This window comes from Macaca thibetana, chromosome 13 (assembly GCF_024542745.1).
Source record: "Macaca thibetana thibetana isolate TM-01 chromosome 13, ASM2454274v1, whole genome shotgun sequence".
In the NCBI taxonomy this organism is placed as follows: domain Eukaryota; kingdom Metazoa; phylum Chordata; class Mammalia; order Primates; family Cercopithecidae; genus Macaca; species Macaca thibetana.
Window position 1 is genome coordinate 58,208,385 of NC_065590.1, and position 19,523 is coordinate 58,227,907.

At 42.7% G+C, this 19,523-nt stretch overlaps 1 long non-coding RNA gene and 1 pseudogene across 2 annotated transcripts in view; one reads left to right on the plus strand and one right to left on the minus strand.

Annotated features, from left to right (window-relative positions):
• The window catches only part of LOC126934259 (uncharacterized), a 1,193,286-nt pseudogene that overhangs the window by 718,303 nt on the left and 455,460 nt on the right, over positions 1–19,523 (plus strand). The window lies entirely within an intron of this gene.
• The window catches only part of LOC126934263 (uncharacterized), a 30,752-nt gene that overhangs the window by 867 nt on the left and 10,362 nt on the right, over positions 1–19,523 (minus strand). The window lies entirely within an intron of this gene.

Below are 19,523 nucleotides of genomic sequence, written 5' to 3' on the forward strand. Positions count from 1 at the left end.
TTGAATAGTATGTGAAATTGTCCCTTTAGTGACTTCTCTGATTTTTCTTCTGAAAAATGAACATCTTTTTGGTTATGGGTTCTTCTGACAGATTTAAACTAGTATCTGACTCTATTAAAAATGAACACTGTCAGGAGCATATGTGAGTTAATTTCCTTGCTGATTAGCAGTCTACTTCCTCTCATACTAAGCCTTCAGAGAAGGCTTCTCCAGGAAAGATAGAGTCTTTGGGAGGCCTTTGCTGTAATCATTGTGCATTTGTACATTGTGCATTGTACATTGTGCATTGTGCATTGTGTATTTCATTGTGCATGTTCATGACTTCACTCTTTTCTTTGGAGAAGGCAATCAGGCAAGTGTTCATGGAAATCTCTCTTCTGATCAGCCAGAGAAAGAATCATGGCCTGGGACTCCTGGCCTTTGTTGCACAGCACAAGGTGGGCATTAAAATTGGCCTTTCCAAGAAATAGGCCCATTTGTCCCCACTACTGGCCAAAAGAAAATTGCAGGCCAGTGTGCAGCCTGAGGCTGGGAGAAGACAGACAGTCATAGACAGAAAGTGATCCACTTTCCCAGGGGTCGTGGTACCCTCCTTCTGGGTATTATAGGGCAGAAAAGGCTCCTTTAAATCACAGAATCTTAAGGATTCAAGTCTTCTCCAAAACCAAAACTACCCTTTTCTGACTTGACTCCACTTTTGTGAACAGCCTCCCAGCTAGATCTTAGCAGCACTAGAAACTCATCAAGACAATACTATTCCACCTTTCTCTGTCCTTCAGAAAGTTCTTGCTTATGTCAATCCCAAATTTATCTTCCCATGGTTTCCAAAAATTTGAGCCAAAATAACCCAATTATGTTATTGACATAAAAATTAAGTGTCACTCCATATACAATGCCTCTTTACAAATTGGTGGAATCCCTCCCCCTACCTCTACCTAAAGATTTGCAGTTTGTCCTTAAAACCTAGCTCAAGCCCCTCCAGGAATCTGGTGACCCTGTTAACCACCAGTATCACCACCAAGCTGTGTTCCTGGTGCTCTTTGTTCATAAAGGCATCTTGGTACATATCAGCCTCCATTAAAAACTGTTGTTCTCCTCTAGACTATGAGCTCCTTGAGGGTAGGGTCTGTTTCTTTCCTATTGGTATCCCTGGCATATGGCATATCAATAAATACATGTCAAATTTTAAAAATCTTTTTGAAATAATAATAAACCACCTCTGAAATGCCTTCAGGCTCTGTACGTAGAAGGTCTGGTGTTGAATTTCCTCATCGCCACAGCCACCCTATGGGGGCAGACGTAAGTGTGAGCCTCTCAATCTCCCAGCCACAAAGAGTCTGATCAGCCAAGGGCTGATTTCTCAGAAATCCACCACCATGTTTGTACACAGGTTATACACCTCTGCCAGCTAACTTTGGTTCAAGGACTCCCTAAAAGTCTTTCTAACCCTTCTTTAGCCTGCATGCTAGTCTGGGATGCTTCCACCCAACTTCCTTCCCAACCTCTTGCAATCAGGGTGAGACTTGTATTGTGGTATGATGGCTCTCCCAGCATTCCCTGGCTCTTCTCCTAATATTCTCTCAAGGCATTTCCCTGAAAAAAACCTTACATGCTTAATCCCATATGGTCATCTGCTTCTCAGAGGTCCCAGACTAACCATCCATCCAATTCTATGTCTACAACCCTCTTTAAAAGAGTTACCAGTTGTGGTGGTGCATGCCTGTGGCCCTAGCTACTTGGTAGGCTCAGGTGGGGGGATCGCTTGGGCCCAGAAGGTCAAGGCTGTAGTGAGCCCTGATCATTCCACTGCATTCCAGCCTGGGTGAGTGACAGTAGAACCCAGTCTTAAAAAAAAAAAAAAAAAAAAAAAAAAAAAAAAAAAAAAAAAAAAAGAGCTACCTTGATCTCCACATAACAACTCTGTTTGGTCAGAAGAGCACCTCACAACTATCTCCTCCTTCCTTCTAGAAACTATGTTTTCATTAATGCAACCTAAAATGACACTTTCTTTGCAGCCAGCTCATACTGTTGATCCATATTGAGCATAGCATCCAGCAGCCTACTTTCGAATAGGACTGATTCATAACCTAAAATGCCCTTTCTCACCCCTGTCCCCAACCCATCCCTGCTTGTGGTTAAGATCCAACATGAATTTCACTTCCTCTGTGAAGTTTTCTGGCCCCACACAGCAAGATCCATCCCTGAGCACTCAGCATAGACCTCTATTACACGGCATTGAACAAACTTTTCTGGAAACTTCTGTCTCCCCAGAACCGGACTGCTTCTAGGGCAAAGACCGTATCTTAGTCTTCCCCTATGTTCAGCACTAAGATGGTATAGTATGGCTGTATATTAGATTAACAAACAATTGCCTTTTCTCTTTAGGTCATTTTAAAGCTCCTTGGGAACAGAAATCAGACCTTTGTCTCTTGCATCTCCTACAGTGCTTTGCTCAGGGACAAGTACATGTAAATATTTAATAAATACGTACTGAGTTGAACTGAACACCTGAAAGTCTTTTAAGTCACCTCAGTCTCATGCCAAACCTGAGTTGAGAAAGGATGCTCAGGGCGAAGGAACCAAAAAAGAAAAGAAATTGAATACATCAGGCTTTCCTGTGTGAGTGGGAGGATCTTGTCTCCAGGCTTCCATTCTCAGTGCCCCTCTAATCTGGGCTCTACAGGACAGCCACAGTAATCTTTCAAAAGCCCAGCAGACCATGTCACTTCTTTGTTCAAATTGCTTTGAAAGCTTCCCATTGCACTGAGGACAAAAATCCAAACTCAGTTCCAGGGCCACAAGGTCTGCCTGACCTGCCTCCGTCTCTTCACTGCAGCCCAGCTGCTGGTGAGTTCTTTTAGTTCCCCAAACTCAACCTGCTCCCCTGCTCCCTCTGCTCCCAGAGCCTTCCTGTACCGTTCACTCTGCCTCAAACCCTTCCTCTTCTGCACGACTGCTTTCTTCTCATCCTGCCCCCAATGTCAATGCCACCTGTGCAGCTCATTAGATCTGTAATCCTCATTCGCCATGCTTCATTCATTTCCTTCATAGTACTCATCATCATTAACAGCTGAGTGGTCCAAGTTCACTTTCCTCAGGAATATCTTGTCATCATATCTCTTAAAATAAGCAAAGCCTGGGATTGCCCCAGGAAAGACAGATTCCTCTCTCATCAGCCTACACCTTGGCCTTTTCTGGCTCTGCTGGTCCTCAGCCCTAGCCACTTCTCCCTAATTTATTCTCAGACTTGAAATGTCCACCCTGTAGCACCTGCTTTGGGCTCTCTGACCTATCCCAAGGTGAATCCTCATCACAGGTTGTACCTGTGATTATTATCTGAGAGACTTGTTAGATCTTCTCCACGCCTTATAGAAGCCAAATTAGACCATGGTGGAAAGGGAAGGAGGATGTCTAACGCAGGCCCTCTTTCCGCCTAAAACTACCTGCTGCCATTTCTATGCTTCAGAAGCCATCACACTGTGGGCAGGGCACCCTGCTGAGCTTCCTCCTCCCAAAATTCCCCCCAGCAAGTGAGGTGTGTGCCACCTCTGGTCTCAGACCCCAAATCTACCCAGACGTTCTACTTTCCATCCTCCCAACCCAGCGTTTGAGCAGGGCCCAAGAGTAGTTCTAACTCTTTTGTTTTCCTCTCCTATTTCTCTCAAAACTCCCCACCAACAGCCCAGAAAAAAAAATTCTTACCTCCAAAAACTCCCCAGTAATCATCATATATTCTCTCCTATTCTGTGGTTAATGATTTTTACAAAACATCATCAACAACAACAAAAAATTTTGCTTTAAGTCATTCACATATTTTTCTTAACATTCAAAGCTTTTAAAATTTAAAACAATAAATTTCTCTTCAAGCAGCTGGCTCTTTGAATACGCAGGGCAAGGAGAAACAACATGGGAAGATGAAGATGGGAGCTTTGTCAAAAGTACGATTTAAGGCAGACTTGACAGATGGGATTAGCCTTTACCATGTGGTCTGATGCCGACAGAGAGCTCATCCCCTGTAAAGGAACAGATGTGGAGATGGTGTGACTGAAATGGACAGTTCTATTTGGGGAGAAGTCGGAAAAAGGATTGCAGAGGCATGGGAATGGACAGATCATGGGAGACACTGAGAGACTGATAGAGGAGTATGCATTTCACGATTTAGTCATGGATGGCTATGGTAGGTTTTGGAGCAAGGGGGGACATGAGAACAGCTGGATCTTAGAAACATTAGTTGGGTGACTCTGTAAAATAGCCTGGATGAGCCAACCACTCAACTCCTTCTAAAGTGATTGTGAACAAATAGGCAGTTACATAGTTGGCTAAGTGACAGGTTGCAAATATCTTACACTGATTTGGTCACTGAACTATTGGACAAAAGAAAAGGCTGTGTGGGTATGCAAGGTCTGTGAAAGAGGGAGCAAGTGCAGCACAAAGCAGGAGAAAGCAGGGATGCAGACAAAACGTCGGTATAGATTATATAGAATTTTTTCAAAATTGAGGAGTATTGCTAACCACAGGTTATTGCTCACTGCAGTTCACAGGCAGAAAGAGCCCTTGCTCCCTTCATGTTCCTGATTTCAGATTCTCTTTGCCCTGTCTCCAAATTCTCCTTGCCCCATAATTTAACATCACAGGGCAAACCTAAGCCAATCTCCTCAGCTCACGTTTAATGAATTCTAAAAACCACTCCTGCAATTGCTAAGGAAAATGCTTGCCAAATAGCCCATCCTTACCCTCCCTTAGCAAAGGTCCAGCTGAAGACAGAGCATCAGAAGGCTTTTCCACTGAGCTCCCGGGGTTTGCTGAGAAAAACACAGGCTTGGCCAGTGGCTTCAAAATGACAGACTGACTTTGCCGTCTACATCTACTGGTTTGGAGGAGCTATCACTTAACGGCTGTCTGATTGCTTGTGAGCCCCCAGACCTACCATGGACTTTCAGCAGACAGGCTCAGGAAAGGGACATGCATCTCTTGTAACCACAGCACCCCCAGATGGCTTTATGTATTGAAAATCACTCACATCTACAGGTGGTAAATGCTTCTGACAATAGGTAGCGTTTTTAACTACTTCTTTCTTCCCTGTGTCCTAACCTCCTTGATGCTCCAGAAAAGAGAATCTACCAGAGCTCTAGGCAACTGTAAGACTTCCAGATAGGTAATCCTCCAGACACATGCTGCCAGGGAGACCTGGTGCAGCCATGTGGCATCCAGGGCTGCTTGTGGCACAGACAGATTTGTAAACCAAGGCGTTAACCTGGCTGTTTCGCTTGAGCAAGAATGAGGGCAGGCCTAAGGCAAACTAAAATGGAAGAAGTGGAGAGGCTGGCACTATGGCTGGAAATAAGGAGCTGGGACTGCTCAGCACTGCCCTCATCCCCCAAAGACGTATAATAGGACAGAAGGGGCCTCCCACTTCCTGATGCACAAATGGGATGTCGGTGACAACAGGCTCATGAGGGACCTGTCTCTGGCTAAGCAAACATTCAAAGTATGTCTTGCTACAGCCTCTACTTAATTTCCTCTAATCTTGTGCATATACTCAATGTCAAATCGAGATTACTTTCTTAGAAATATAAGCAGGCAGCACCTCCCTCCACGTTAGCTGTCTGAATTCTTCCAGGCATTCTGTTTCTTGGAATAATGCCAGGGATAATACCCTCTCTCCAGCTTACTCTCTTTTCCTTTTTCTCCTGGATACATCTAAAATACTGGAAAAGCCTTCATTTTACAGAATTTTATTAAGATAATTAGAACACAGTATGACACACACGTATTTTCAACACTAAAGATAAACTACACAGAGACATGGGAATTTCTGGGATACTTGAGCCTGGAGAAGCCGTCCATCTCACTTGCATCTGAATGTTGCTTGGTGAGTCAGGGCTTTCTTTATGAAGCGACATCTGCCAGGGCTAACTCATTTCCCACAATATGAGCTCCTCTCTGCTGCAGCTAGCACCCTATGGTAAATCTGTGAGCCATGCCACCACAGTGACCTGTTCAGCTGACTTATCTTGGTTCATGATTTTTCATCACTGAACAAGTCCTGTCTCTACAGAATGAGTGGGAAAAATTTAATCCCCTTTATTGTAGCACTCTCTCTTTTTCCTATCCTTTCCTTCTTTTATCAAAGAGTCCTGCTATCTACTGTGACAATTAAGGTACCCAGTGCCCCAGTCCAGTTTCACTAATATTAAAGCTGTTGGCCAGGTGCGGTGGCTCACACCTGTAATCTCAGCAATTTGGGAGGCCAAGGTAGACAGATCACTTGAACCCAGAGGTTCAAGACCAGTCTGAGCAACATGGCAAAACCCTATCTCTACAAAAAAATACAAAAGTTAGCTCGGTGTGGTGGCATGCACTTACAGTCCCAGCTACTTGGGAGGCTGAGGAGGGAGGATCACTTGAGCCCAGGAGGATGAGGCTTCAGTGAGCCGTGTTCACACCACTGCACTCTAGCCTGGGTGACAGAGCAAGACCACTCTGTCTCAATAATAAAAAATAAAGCTCTTAATTTCCACGTGTTCTGGTGACACTTTGCAGCCTACAGTCCCTGCTCAAGAGAGACATAGATTGCTATGTTTTGTCCCACAAGTGACTTCCCCCACCCATGCCTTGGTCATAGTTTATGGGGCCAGAGGTGAAATTCTCAACCCAAAGACAAACAGTAGGCTGGTTAGCAGCCTATACAAAACATTTTTTCTCTCTGAAATTTGAACTAAGAAACATAGGAAAAGATTGGTCCATTATTAGTAAAAGCCAAAGCTGAAAAGATGCTTTAATGGAAAGGTAAAGTCAAGGCTTGCTGAAATCATGAGCAAGGCACATATTGACGAAACAGAAGAAACTATGAGAAACGAATAGAGGAGCAGTCATACTATGTCTTAAAAAGTCTTAAAAAGACACCAGGCAGCAGCCTTTGATGATGAAGAATCTGCTCCCCAGATCCTAGGATGTTTTCCATTCCAGCTGAGGTTAAGAAACATGTAGCCTTATCCTTTTACTTCTTCACTGGGTCTTTGCCCCTTGTAGTTGAAATAACCTGTCTCTCTGTCTCTCTCTCTCTCTCTCTCTCTCTCTCTCTCTCTCTCTCTCTCTCTCTCTCTCTCTCTCTGTCTCTCTCTCTCCCCCCCTCTCTCCCCCTCATCATAACACCTATTTTTGGTCTCACACACACTTACCCCAACTCATAATTTTGGTCTTTTACTCACAAATGTAAATGCTTAAATACACATATACAATACTGATTAGAGACACGTGCACACGAAGCTAATTTCTGTCCAGTGATATTATTATATCAGCTTTAATGCCTGGATGAATACAATCTTAACACATAACCTACTGTAATAACACCTTCTTGGTCAAGCACATAAGGCACAGCAGAGAAGATTTTTCAAAGAATTTAAATTTTTAAATAAAATTTTAAAAATTAATGAGCTCATGTACACTTAAGATGAATGCTGTTTATGAAATGCATGTTATATCTCAAAGACAATTGTTTTAAAGAATGAACTCAGAGATGCCTACAACTTTTAGAAAAATCAAAATAATACCTTATATTTGTTCACAATTTCACATTCAATGCGCTAAAAAAATCTTGAGATAGATTGAGTTGCCAATGTGCTGTTTTTAGAACAGAGAAATGGTAACTTGCATGGGATGTTAGTGGTAGATTCTGCACCAAAACCTTTGTCACCACCAATTCCTAATCTAGTGACAGCATTTTAATTACTCCCACCTGAATGAACCTAATATTGATGCAATTCAACTCTGCAGATATTGACAAAGACATTAAACAACCTATTCCTTTTTCTTTTAAACAGGGTCTCATTCTGTTGCCCAGACTGGAGTGCAGTAGCATGATTTTGGCTCACTGCAGCCTCGACCTCCCAGGCTCAAGTGGGGATCCTCCCACCACAGCCTCCCGAGTAGCTAGAACTGCAGGTACTGGCAACCATGCTTGGCTAATTTTTTGTAATTTTTTTTTTTTTTTTTTTTTTTTTTTTTTTTTTTTTTTGTAGAGACAGGGTTTCTCCTTGTTGCCCAGGCTTGTCTCGAACTCCTGAGCTCAAGCAATCCACCCCGCTCAGCCTTCCAAAGTGCGGGGATTATAGGCATGAGCCACTACGTCCAGCCACCCATCTATTTTTGAGACAGATATTTCCTAGTGATGGGACAGATGTTGTGACATTTAATCGACTGATTTATACTTAGTATATGCTAAATTGCAGATGTTTTTAATTGCCTAAGGGGTGTGTGTGAAGCCACCACTGACCCAGCTGATAAATAGCTTTATGGTTCCTGCTTTAAATATTCCATGACAACATTGGCATTCCACAGCAAGTTCTTTTTCAAAAAATTTTAGATTTGGGGGTACACGTGAAGGTTTGTTATATAGGTAAACTCGTGTCATGGGGGTTCGTTGTACAGATTATTTCATCACCCAGGTATTAAGCCTCGTACTCAATAGTTATTTTTCCTGCTTCTCTCTCTCCTCCCACCCTCCACCCTCAAGTAGTCCCCATGTCTATTGTTCCCTTCTTTATGTTCATAAGTTCTCATCATTTAGCTCCCACTTATAAGTGAAAACATGTGATATTTGGTTTTCTGTTCCTACATTAGTTTGCTAAAGATAATAGCCTCCAGCTCCATCCATGTTCCCTCAAAAGACATGATTGCATTCTTTTTTATGGCTGCATGTATTCCTTGTGTATATGTACCACATTGTCTTTATCCAAGCTGTCACTGACGGGCATTTAGGTTGATTCCATGTCTGCTATTGTGAATAGTCTGCAATGAATATTTACATGTGTGTGTCTTTATGGTAAAATGATTTATATTCCTCTGAGTACACACCCAGTAATGGGATTGCTGGGTGAAACAGTAGTTCTGCTTTCAACTCTTTCAGGAATCGCCCTACTGCTTTCCACAATGGTTGAACTAATTTACACTCCTACCAACAGTGTATAATTGTTCCCTTGTCTCTACAACCTCGTCAGCATCTGTTAATTTTTTACTTGTTAATAATAGCCATTCTGACTGGTGTGAGATGGTACCTCACTGTGGCTTTGATTTGCATTTCTTTAATAATCAATAATATTGAGCTTTTTAAAATATGTTTATCGGCCACATGTATGTCTTTTGAAAAGTGTCTGTTCATATCCTTTGCCCACTTTTTAATGGGGTTGTTTGTTTTGCTCTTGTAAATTTGTTTAAGTTCCTTATAGATCATAGCAAGTTCTTCATCTCTGTTGTCACCATTGGAACCACTGTTCTTTCTAGAGCTATGATTATTTAATGTTCTTTAGATTTTATTGGTTACTTCCTGTGTTGGTGGTACAGATAAATGGACTCATTCATACATTGAGTTCCTCAGATAAGAGATTCCTGGGAATCACATATTTTGAAAACCAAGAAACAGATCATTATCAAGAAGAGAGGAGATTCTAAATGCTGCTGGATTTAATTTTTTAACTTTATAAAAATGATATTTATTTTGAACTGGGTTCTGGTCATTAAGCATCAAAATAAAGACTGTGATACATTTTTCCACCATGGCTTTCTATTAAAACCAGGCCTAAAATAACAGTACTTTTTGGATTTGGGTCAAGTTAATGTTGCCCCAAGAAGTTCCCCACCAAGTCTCTCATTTGACCCTCCCAAAGACTTTGAAGATAAGACAAGTACCATCCCCAGTCTTAAGTTGAGAAAACTAAGGACACAGGGATTTGTCTAAAGTCACACACCTGGCTAGTGACAGGCAGGAACAAGATCTCAGACCTCAGTACTACTACTGAATACATATGTAGAACTGGCCTTCATCAACCACATAACAAATGACCTCTAAACATAATGACGTAAAGAGAGATGTGAAAAAAATAATAATATAGAATTAAATCCCAAGGCTAACCTAGCATCAGCACAACCAGCCAGCAGCACCACCATCTCAGGCTGTAGCAGCACCATGCCCTTCCAGAAGAGCCCAGACTTTCCAGAAGCATCCTCATCAAGTGTTACAAGCAAGGAAGCCAGAGGCTGCCCATCGCATACCTGAACAGAGTCAACCTAGTCTCCTTAAACATTTCTTCTGCTCCATGCCTGAAAGAAGAAATGATTAAACTTTGAAGCCCTGTGTATCTTAATACCTTGGAAACATTTGCAATGTATATCCTCATTAAATAAAAACATTGCAACGGCATTTAGAGTTTGGAGCTGAGGAGCCTGGGAAACATCACACTGCAGCAATAATGACACAAACAGAGAAACATTAACATTTCTGATTGTTCATTTCAATCCACAGTCAGGGGCAGCAGCAGCCACTATCAATTTATAGAAATAGGCTTTAATTCCTGAGTGGCAATCTCTGCTACTCAGACTCAAGATAAATGAACTCTGTGTGTGCACACAGATAACTGTAGTGCCATGAACTACACACATATGTATCTGGTGAATGAAAATGATAGCTTTTCCTTATACCAGTTTTTTTTTTAATTAAATTTATTTATTTATTTTCTTTTTTATTATACTTTAAGTTCTAGGGTACATGTGCACAATGTGCAGGTTTGTTACATATGTATACATGTGCCGTGTTGGTGTGCTGCACCCATTAACTCATCATTTACATTAGGTATTTCTCCTATTACTATCCCTCCCCCGCCTCCCCCCACCCCACAACAGGCCCCAGTGTGCGATGTTCCCCTTCCCGTGTCCAAGTGTTCTCATTGTTCAATTCCCACCTTTGAGTGAGAACATGCAACCTTACACCAGTTTTAACTCCTGACTAATGCCCATGATGTAGTCAGAAAGTCAACTGCAAGTTCATGTTTAGCCAACAGTTATAAATGGCATGTGGACATTCTTAAGAAAGGATTATTTTAATACTCCTTCAAATAAAGGCAAATAAAATCCAGGTCTAGATTTTGTAGCTCTCTAAGGTAACCTTTGTCAAGTGGGGTTCAAAGACTCTTGTTTCAGAGTCGGCTGGTGTGGCTGTTAAAATTTCAGACTATTGGGCACTTGCTCAGACCTAAAGAATGAGAATCACTAGAATGGGTCCCAGGAAATTACAATTTTAACAGGCACTCAAGGGAATTTTATGCATCTAGGCCTAAGGAAGAGCTGGGAAAATAGAGAAAAGACTAGAACCTTTTCTAGAAAGAATCCCAGAGAGCTAAGAGCAAGACCAAAAGAGAGAGGTCCAGTTATTACCCCAGCACTGTCTCCCCAGCTGCCATTAACAACCTCTGCCCCTTGAAAGTTCAAGGTCAGCCCTGTCAAGGCCTGTGTCCACAAAGTCCAGAATTACTGATCCTATGGATGTCCCTACCCCACTATCACGTGAGGCCCAGGCACAGTCTGGCCCCCAAGCACCTGGTCTCTAACTTGGGGATGATGATTTTTTAGCTCCTCTATGACACACCTGTATGACAACCAACACTCCTAGGGGGTGTCCTGTCTCTGGAGCTGTAAGTCCAGTTCTCCTTTAACCCCAGGTTTCCCACAGGGAAGCTCTGACCTTCTGGCCTAATCCCTCCAGCCTCTCCTTTGACTGGACTCCACAGCTGGATTCCTCTATATCATCCTTTGCCAGCCACTTGAGAGATCGTGGGAAAGACATTAGTTGCTGTGTGTGAATAATTATACAGATGCTATGACCATTATCATTAGAGCTTGCAAAACGAAGACCTTTCCCTGTGTGAAAAAGGAAGGAGCTCACCTACAGGCTAAATCACTCTTGGCTTTAACTAGTCGGGAATGTAAGCTATTGCCTGTTAAACTGGAAGTCTGAACCCTCAGGGGACTACAAAGTAAAAAAGTGGCCGTGATATATCTTGGTGGCCCACGTTAGTTGTCACCTCCAAATGAAGAGAAACAAGGATGCGAGAATGAGGAGCTCATAGCCTGTAAAGTTGCATCATTCCCTCCACCACACACACACTATTCCCCATCCTTCTGTCCTCCCCACACCCTGCCCACACACACACAATATTGTGTTGCTTATCAGGAAGAATCAAAGAACAGGGCCTGAAAACCTTGAATGCAGACTACTTGTGGCAGGATCAGAAATCTGAAGTATGTAAACCAACTTTTTTTATCCTTCTGTTTTTATTTCATATTTGTTGTCCTCTAACATTTAGGAGTGCTTGAAAATTCCAGCTGCTTCAGCTGTGCTACAAGAATCAACAGAAATGATTTTTATTTTATTGGGAAAGATGTCTTCTCATAGAACGTCTTCTTAGGTCATGTACAAGTAAAACTTCCAAGTTGAGTTTTGAGTATATCCATGCCTGGGATGGGGCAATTTAAAGTCAGGGTATGGTGGAGAGGAGGATATACTCCTAAAATAAGCAGGATAATACCAAAAATAACTGAGTTATAAGAACTCAAAAAAAAAAATGAAACATGTCAAGCAAGATTTGAGCTTCTTGCTACAACTGTTTCCCCACTATTTTTCTCTGATTAATAAAAGGGAACAAGGAATGAGGTGGAGAGGGAGAAGTGGGAGGAGATATGTGTACCAACTTAAGTCCACTGGTTTTGTAAACTAAAAGGCAAAACCCCCTACACGCTAATGAGAAAAAAGAGAGAAGTTTACTGAAAGCCAATGAAGTTTATGATATTTTTCTAAACTTTTGCATAAACATCATCCTGTAATGTAAACAAGAAAAACTGTGAAGTTGGTATTATTATATTCTTTTTGCAGACAAGAATATTGAGACTCCTACAGATTTATGCAAAAATGGGCCTGATATGATTTGGATCTATGTCCCCACCCAAGTCTCATGTCAAATCATGATCACCAGGTATGGCCTGGTGGGAGTTGATTAGATCATGAGGCAGTTTCTTATGTTTTAACACCATATCCCTTGGTGCTATCATGGCAATAGTGAGTTCTCATGAGATCTGGTTGTTTAAAAGTGTGTGGCGGTCGGGCGCGGTGGCTCAAGCCTGTAATCCCAGCACTTTGGGAGACCCAGAGGGGCGGATCACGAGGTCAGGAGATCTAGACCATCCTGACTAACACAGTGAAACCCCGTCTCTACTAAAAAATACAAAAAACTAGCCGGGCGAGGTGGCGGGCGCCTGTAGTCCCAGTTACTCGGGAGGCTGAGGCAGGAGAATGGCGTAAATCCAGGAGGCCGAGCTTGCAGTGAGCTGAGATCCGGCCACTGCACTCCAGCCTGGGTGGCAGAGGGAGACTCCGTCTCAAAAAAAAAAAAAAAAAAAAAAAAGTGTGTGGCATCTCTACCCACCTGCTCTTGCTCTGGCCATGTAAGATGTGCCTGCTTCCCTTTTGCCTTCTGCCATGATAGAAAGTTTCCCTGAGGCCTTCCCAGAAGCTGAGAAGATGTCAGCATCATGCTTCCTATACAGCCATTGGAACCATGAGCCAATTAAACCTCTTTTCTTTATAAACTACCCAGTCACAGGTATCTCTTTAGAGCAATGAGAGGACTGACTAATACAGGGTAAATATCTAGCAAGTGGTAAGATCCAAGTTCCGTTCCAGGTCTGTCTGGTTCCCAAATATGTTCACTTTCAGCCATGCTATATGGCTTCCACCAGACACATCCTTAAACTTAACACAGAGAATCAATCAGAATCACCACTGCTTAGTAAAACTTCAAAGTTGTGTTTTGCCACATCTGCATCCATAAATCAGACCCTTTGAACACTGAGGCCAGCCAGTCTGCATAGGCAATGGTCAAATGTCTTGAATCCCCTGACCTGGAGTGCTAACTTCTGCTGCCCTGCTCAGCTTTCCTCATCCTACTCTCTATTTATAACACTTGGTACAAATTCATCCATCATTCCCACTGAATATCATGTTTAGAAGCCAGGGACATGCAATTTATGACACATAAGATGGTTTCTCCCATAATAGAACTTGAAGATCCTCGATGAATTCAAACTCACATATATGATCACATTCTCCAACTGCTCTAAAACTAGGACTACTAGAAAATTTGCTTTTACAAAGCCTGAATGCTGGGTTGGTTGACTGTCTTGAAAATGACAGCCCATGGTGTGCATCTCTGGCAGCATGTTTCCTAGATAGTCAGCTGAGGCCACATGGAAGTAAAGAAGCAAAGATGCCTGTAACCCATCTGAACTCCTATCGGTAAGCTCCAAAGCAAAGCACTCATCTACAAGAGCGCCTAAATATAATTAATCTTTCCTTCCTTCAAACCTAGAAAGAGATTTTTTTGCCTTGACTGAAAAGGTGTGTTTTATCATAACAATTTGCTGCACACTTGCAAGTACTATCTAGATACCCACTAATCCAGATGCAAAGCAATCAATGCACTCACTATCTGAAAGACATAAGATGCATTTCAACACTAAGACCATAATTCACCAACCCCTCCTACGCTGAGATCTTTTGCTTTAAGTAAATCACCGGGAGACTGTGGGCTTGATCACCTGAGGCTTCAAGACAACTGAAACTCGACATACACTATCTGCCATGACTTTGTGCTGCTTCCCAGATGGGGACGAGAGTGCCTTTGCAGTTGCAGGCTTGATAGCTAGGTCATATTAGCTGTGGTCTCTTTGGAAATACATATAAAGGGAAAAAAGTGTGTGTGTGTGTTTGTGTGTGTGTGTGTGTGTTGTGCTCAAGGAGTGAACTATCCTAGTTCACTTGTGAGACAGCCTCTTCCAGTCTTTCTCTTAACTAGAGCTGCCTGGCAGATAGCCCCTGCTTAGGGAAGTGGTGCTAAAGCTGACTTTGTGCAGAAGGGGCCGCTGACTGTATTAAAGACCAAATGGTAGCACACTCACATTTGTTTAGTGGTCTTTCTCATGGCCTGGCACAAGAGTATGTCCAACCAGAGACAGAAGTTATTAGCTGATTCGGACAAATTAACTTTCCCATGAAAATTGAGTTGAATTGGAGATAGAGAACGAAGCATAGTAGTGGCATAGGAGTATATCCCAGTGAGTATGTGAGTTCTGTTTCTAAAAGGATACCAGAGTCCCTAACCTCTGGATATAAACAACCTGAAACCTCATTGGATCCTTCCAGATCTTGAACGATATCTCAATCTCCATAACCTCCAGCAGTATAACTATATAATTTTTAGAAATATTTATGTTTTTCATATTATTCCATGAATCTTACATTAAGTATCCCCATTACTGGTGGTAAACCAAGGGACTTTGGAAAAAGCTGCATACTTTGTCTTCCTGTTGGGAGGTTCACAATAAAGCACAACAGTATATTAAAGGCTATGGTAAATGCTGGAAAAAAAAAAAACTTTTTACATTTAGCTCAGCATTCCTCAAAGATCTTTGTTCATAAAAATCCATGCCCTTCTCAGAGTAACTATTAGTATGTTGGGAAACTAACAGAAACCCCTCTTAACATTATGAGCATGTTTACAGATAATATTGCCCTGGCCATTGAAGATGGAGACATCAGTTTTAAAGAAAGCTGGGAAAGGTGAGAATCAAAAGGATCCTTTGGACTAGGGAGCTTTAGATGGGCCCAGCATAACAGAACAAAGAAAGAGCATGAGCAGAGGCACAAAGGCAGTGATGAGGGACAAGGCAGGAGCCAGGAGAGAGGAAGGGGCAATCTCAGGACAAGCTGAATAAGAAAGAGTGTGCCTAAACCTTGCCATTAGTGCTACCATTATGTCCCCAATGTATCAAACAATAGTCTTTTAATACATCTATGGCAGCAAACAACAGTCTTTTAATATATCTATGGTAGCCCTTGATTTGTTTTAGTCTGTATTCACATCCCTGTTCTTGTTTTAAATTCATGGGGGATAATTTTAAATGAATCTTCTAATTTTTTCCCAAGGGACCTCATCAATAATAACTGAAAGGATGATTAAAATAACACTCTGTGTAGAACAAACTGAGTCAAAATTACTGTAAGGAGTAAATTACTCTAACAGAGATATAATATCAATGCCATCATTTATTAAATATCTGCTGCCATATGCTATCTCAATTCAAATGTATCCTTGGGTTGTAACCTGGTCTTTGCCAGGGCATCTGGAGAGAAAAAAGATAAATGAGACTTGGAGTTTGGTCTCCACTGGCCTACCTGTATTGTAGGAAAGACATGGATGGATGAAGGACTCAGGGTGAGGGAAGCTCTAAGTCTCCTCCAAACCCAGCTCTGTTTTATAAGCCCACTCACCTTCCTCAGCTCAGCTAAGCCCCTGCTTCTAAAAGGATTCCCTTTCAAGAACATTTAGCCCCAGAAGCAAGGGGCATGACCCAGGGACTCCATGGCCTGCATCAGAGGACAGAGATTTTACTCAAGCTGGGAATGTCTCCCACAGAACACTTTAGGCATTTTTCCTACTACAGGCTCCTGGGCCCCAAATAGAGCAGCTGGTGGTTAGCAGTCGGCAAAGTAACATCTGTCTAAGAGGCATGGTAGCAGAGCAGTATAGAGAACAAATCTTGGAAGAGACCTTGGAAATCATGTATTTCCTTCTAAATGTGCATACTCGGAAACTGAGGCCCAGAGATGGTGACCATTCACCCAAGGTTACAAGAACTGTTTAGCACCCAGAGCCAAGAAGATTTCCCATACACCTAGCTTAGAATCCCAGCTTGATTGTCAGGCTTTGTTTCACTTTCTATTTTTTGTATCAAATGTCATTTAAAATGAAAGCATCCTCCCTGCCTTAGCAAAGGCCCAAAGGATGGTCATTTTGACATCTCTCAGCGGGACCAAGGGTCTCCACCTGGCAGGGCTTGACAGGCTGGCCACAGTGACAGACTGTGGCAGAGAATATTAGCCAGGGCAGAAAGAGGATCAGGTAACAGGGACCTCAGCTAAGGAAGCTCCCACTGGGGGCTGAGCTCCTGCTGAGAATCTATATGCTGGCGATGATGAGCCCTGCACACGAGGGCAGTGACTCACTGGGGCATAGTCCCCCGAGAGTCCCACAGCAAGGAGGACAGGCATATGCATTCATGTACTCACTCATGAATACATTCATTCTCTGCTGGGTATCAGGGACTGTGTTGAGGGCTGGTAAATCCAAGGAGGGAGATAGGTGGAAAGAAAAGGGCACATGAGAGGAAGGGAAGGAGGCAAAACTCAAGCTACTAAACCAGAAACCAATTCAACACCAGGAGCAGCCAAGAGACAGGAATGCTAACACAGATGCACCAGCTCAGATGACCTCTGTGCTTGGAAATCCTCATCAAGGAGGGGAGGAGAATGGAATAACCGTTGATTGTCAGATGACAAAGCTCTTCCTCCTCCCTATTCTCCCCTACTCATTTACTTGTCCCAAAGTCCGAGGAGCATGGCAGGTTACAGCAAGAAACACCAAAGGTATGAGTTGTTTCCCTTAGTGTTTATGTTAGTCCATTTTGTGTTGCTATAAAGGAATACCTGAGACTGGGTAATTTATAAAGAAAAGAGGTTTATTTGGCTCACCGTTCTGCAGGCTGTACAAGAAGCATGGTGCCAGCATCTGCTTCTGATGAGGCCTCAAGACGCTTACAAACATGGCAGAGGGCAATGGGGGAGTCGGTATATCACAAAGTGAGACAGAAATCAAGAGAAAAGAGAAGAGGTGTCAGGCTTTTTTTAACAACCAGATCTCATGGTAACTAATAGAGCGAGAACTCACTCATTACTGAGAGGATGAGAATGGCACCAAGCCATTCGTGAGGGATCCACCTCCAACACTGGGAGCACGTTTCAACATGAGATTTGGAGGGGACAAATATCCAACGTATGTCAGTATTTGACTAACAAGTGACCTTGACTAGTACTAATAAGTCCTCAAAACAAGACTTACTTCCTGTAAAGTGAACAGAGATACAAACCTGAAAGGCAAACAGATATTTGTACATAAAGGGCCCTAAAGAGAGGGCTATTATTTAGTAATACAAGGTAGCCACTGCCCTCTAGGAATTGGGGTGGAACCCAAGAATCAATTTCTTATAGCTCCCCAGATGATTCCCAGGTGCAGCCAGTGTTGAGAATCACTACCCAGACTCCTTTTCCTGCATAGAAAAGACTCTGCCAGTGCCACATTGTTAACCCAAATGAGCCTCAAGTTAACCTTCCTCAATGATTTTATTCCTAGAAAATTCCCTAGAGAAGCTGCCTATTCCTTCCATGATCTCCCACCCTTCTGAGCACCTAGAACCCCAAACCTCCCCTCCAGGACTTCATCACAGCATGTGTTCAAGACGGGCTCAGTTGTAGGTCATTTGTATAGTAGTGAGAATTAGAAGCTGGGTTATTTCTTCAACCATGGGTCACCTTGAGCCTCGTGTCTCACTATGCAATCTATGAAAGGGCTTTTGAGGCATCAGAGATTCAATGAAGCCATGAAGCTTGGAGCAGACTTTCATTTTGCCTCAAAAGTCACACCCAGGAAGTGACTATCAAGAACTGAATACATTCTCCATTTCTGGAAGTTTTTGTGCTGTACAGATAAGGCAAGGGCTTTGAACTGTTAGTCTCACTCTACCGTAGGTATTCCCAGGATGGGAGAACCTGCACCTTTTTAGCTTAGAGCAAGATGTTAAGGCAGCTAAGACAAGGGTTTGGCTTTATGGAAACCAAGTGCTGATGCCAAAGAGCAACACCTCTAACCACATTCACATACTTATGTGCTCAGCTCTTTTCATCATTATCTTACTTATCTTTACCATAGCCCTAGGAGGTGAATACAAATATGAAGCACACAATATAGACAAAGAAATGAACACTTAGGCTATTTAAATTACCGAGGTGCAAGTAAGTCACAGGGAGGAATGACACTTGAACCCAGGTCAAATTGCTGCTAAGACTTTTTAAGGCCCTGGCTATACATCTTCCCATGTTCCACCAAACATTGCCCCACAGTGCCAGCTGACTCAGAATCTCAATCAGCCTTCATACTTACTGATAGGAGCCATGGGTCTTAATGGAATCTGAGTTGGACAAAGTGACCAGATCACTATAACCATTCCCATTGCCAGAAAAACAACCAAAAGAATAATCTTGCTTATGTTATTGGTCAAGGTCTTAGCAAAAAACAATTCTACTTAGATGTTTCAAATGGAGAGAATGTAATGAAGGGACTGCCCTGAGAGGAATGGGCAGCACTAGAGAACCAACAGAGTGCTGAGCTTAAGGAACTAATCACAGGAGAAAACCATCCCATCCCCACTCTGGGGCCTGAACAAGCAAGGGAGAAATCATTGTAATTACAGGTGAAGGGGGAGCCACCCAGCAGGAGCTGTGGTCATTCAAGGATGCAACCAGACCCTTGGTGATGAGCAAGGAGGAAGCTGGTAAGAAAGCCCCCAATTCTGTCTCTCCCACACTCCCAGCTCCTGCTGGTAACTCCCCCTGGTCAGCCCAACCACAGAGCCCGATAGCAAAGGAACCTGGGCCAGGCAGCCCATAAAAGTCAGCTTTCTGGGACAGAATGCAGCAGAAAAATGGGAATAAATGAGTCCGGGGTGGAAGCAAGTAGAGAGCGATAAGCATGAAGAGAAAAGTGTAGTTTTACTGGGACAGTTATGCACATTGTAATGGATTT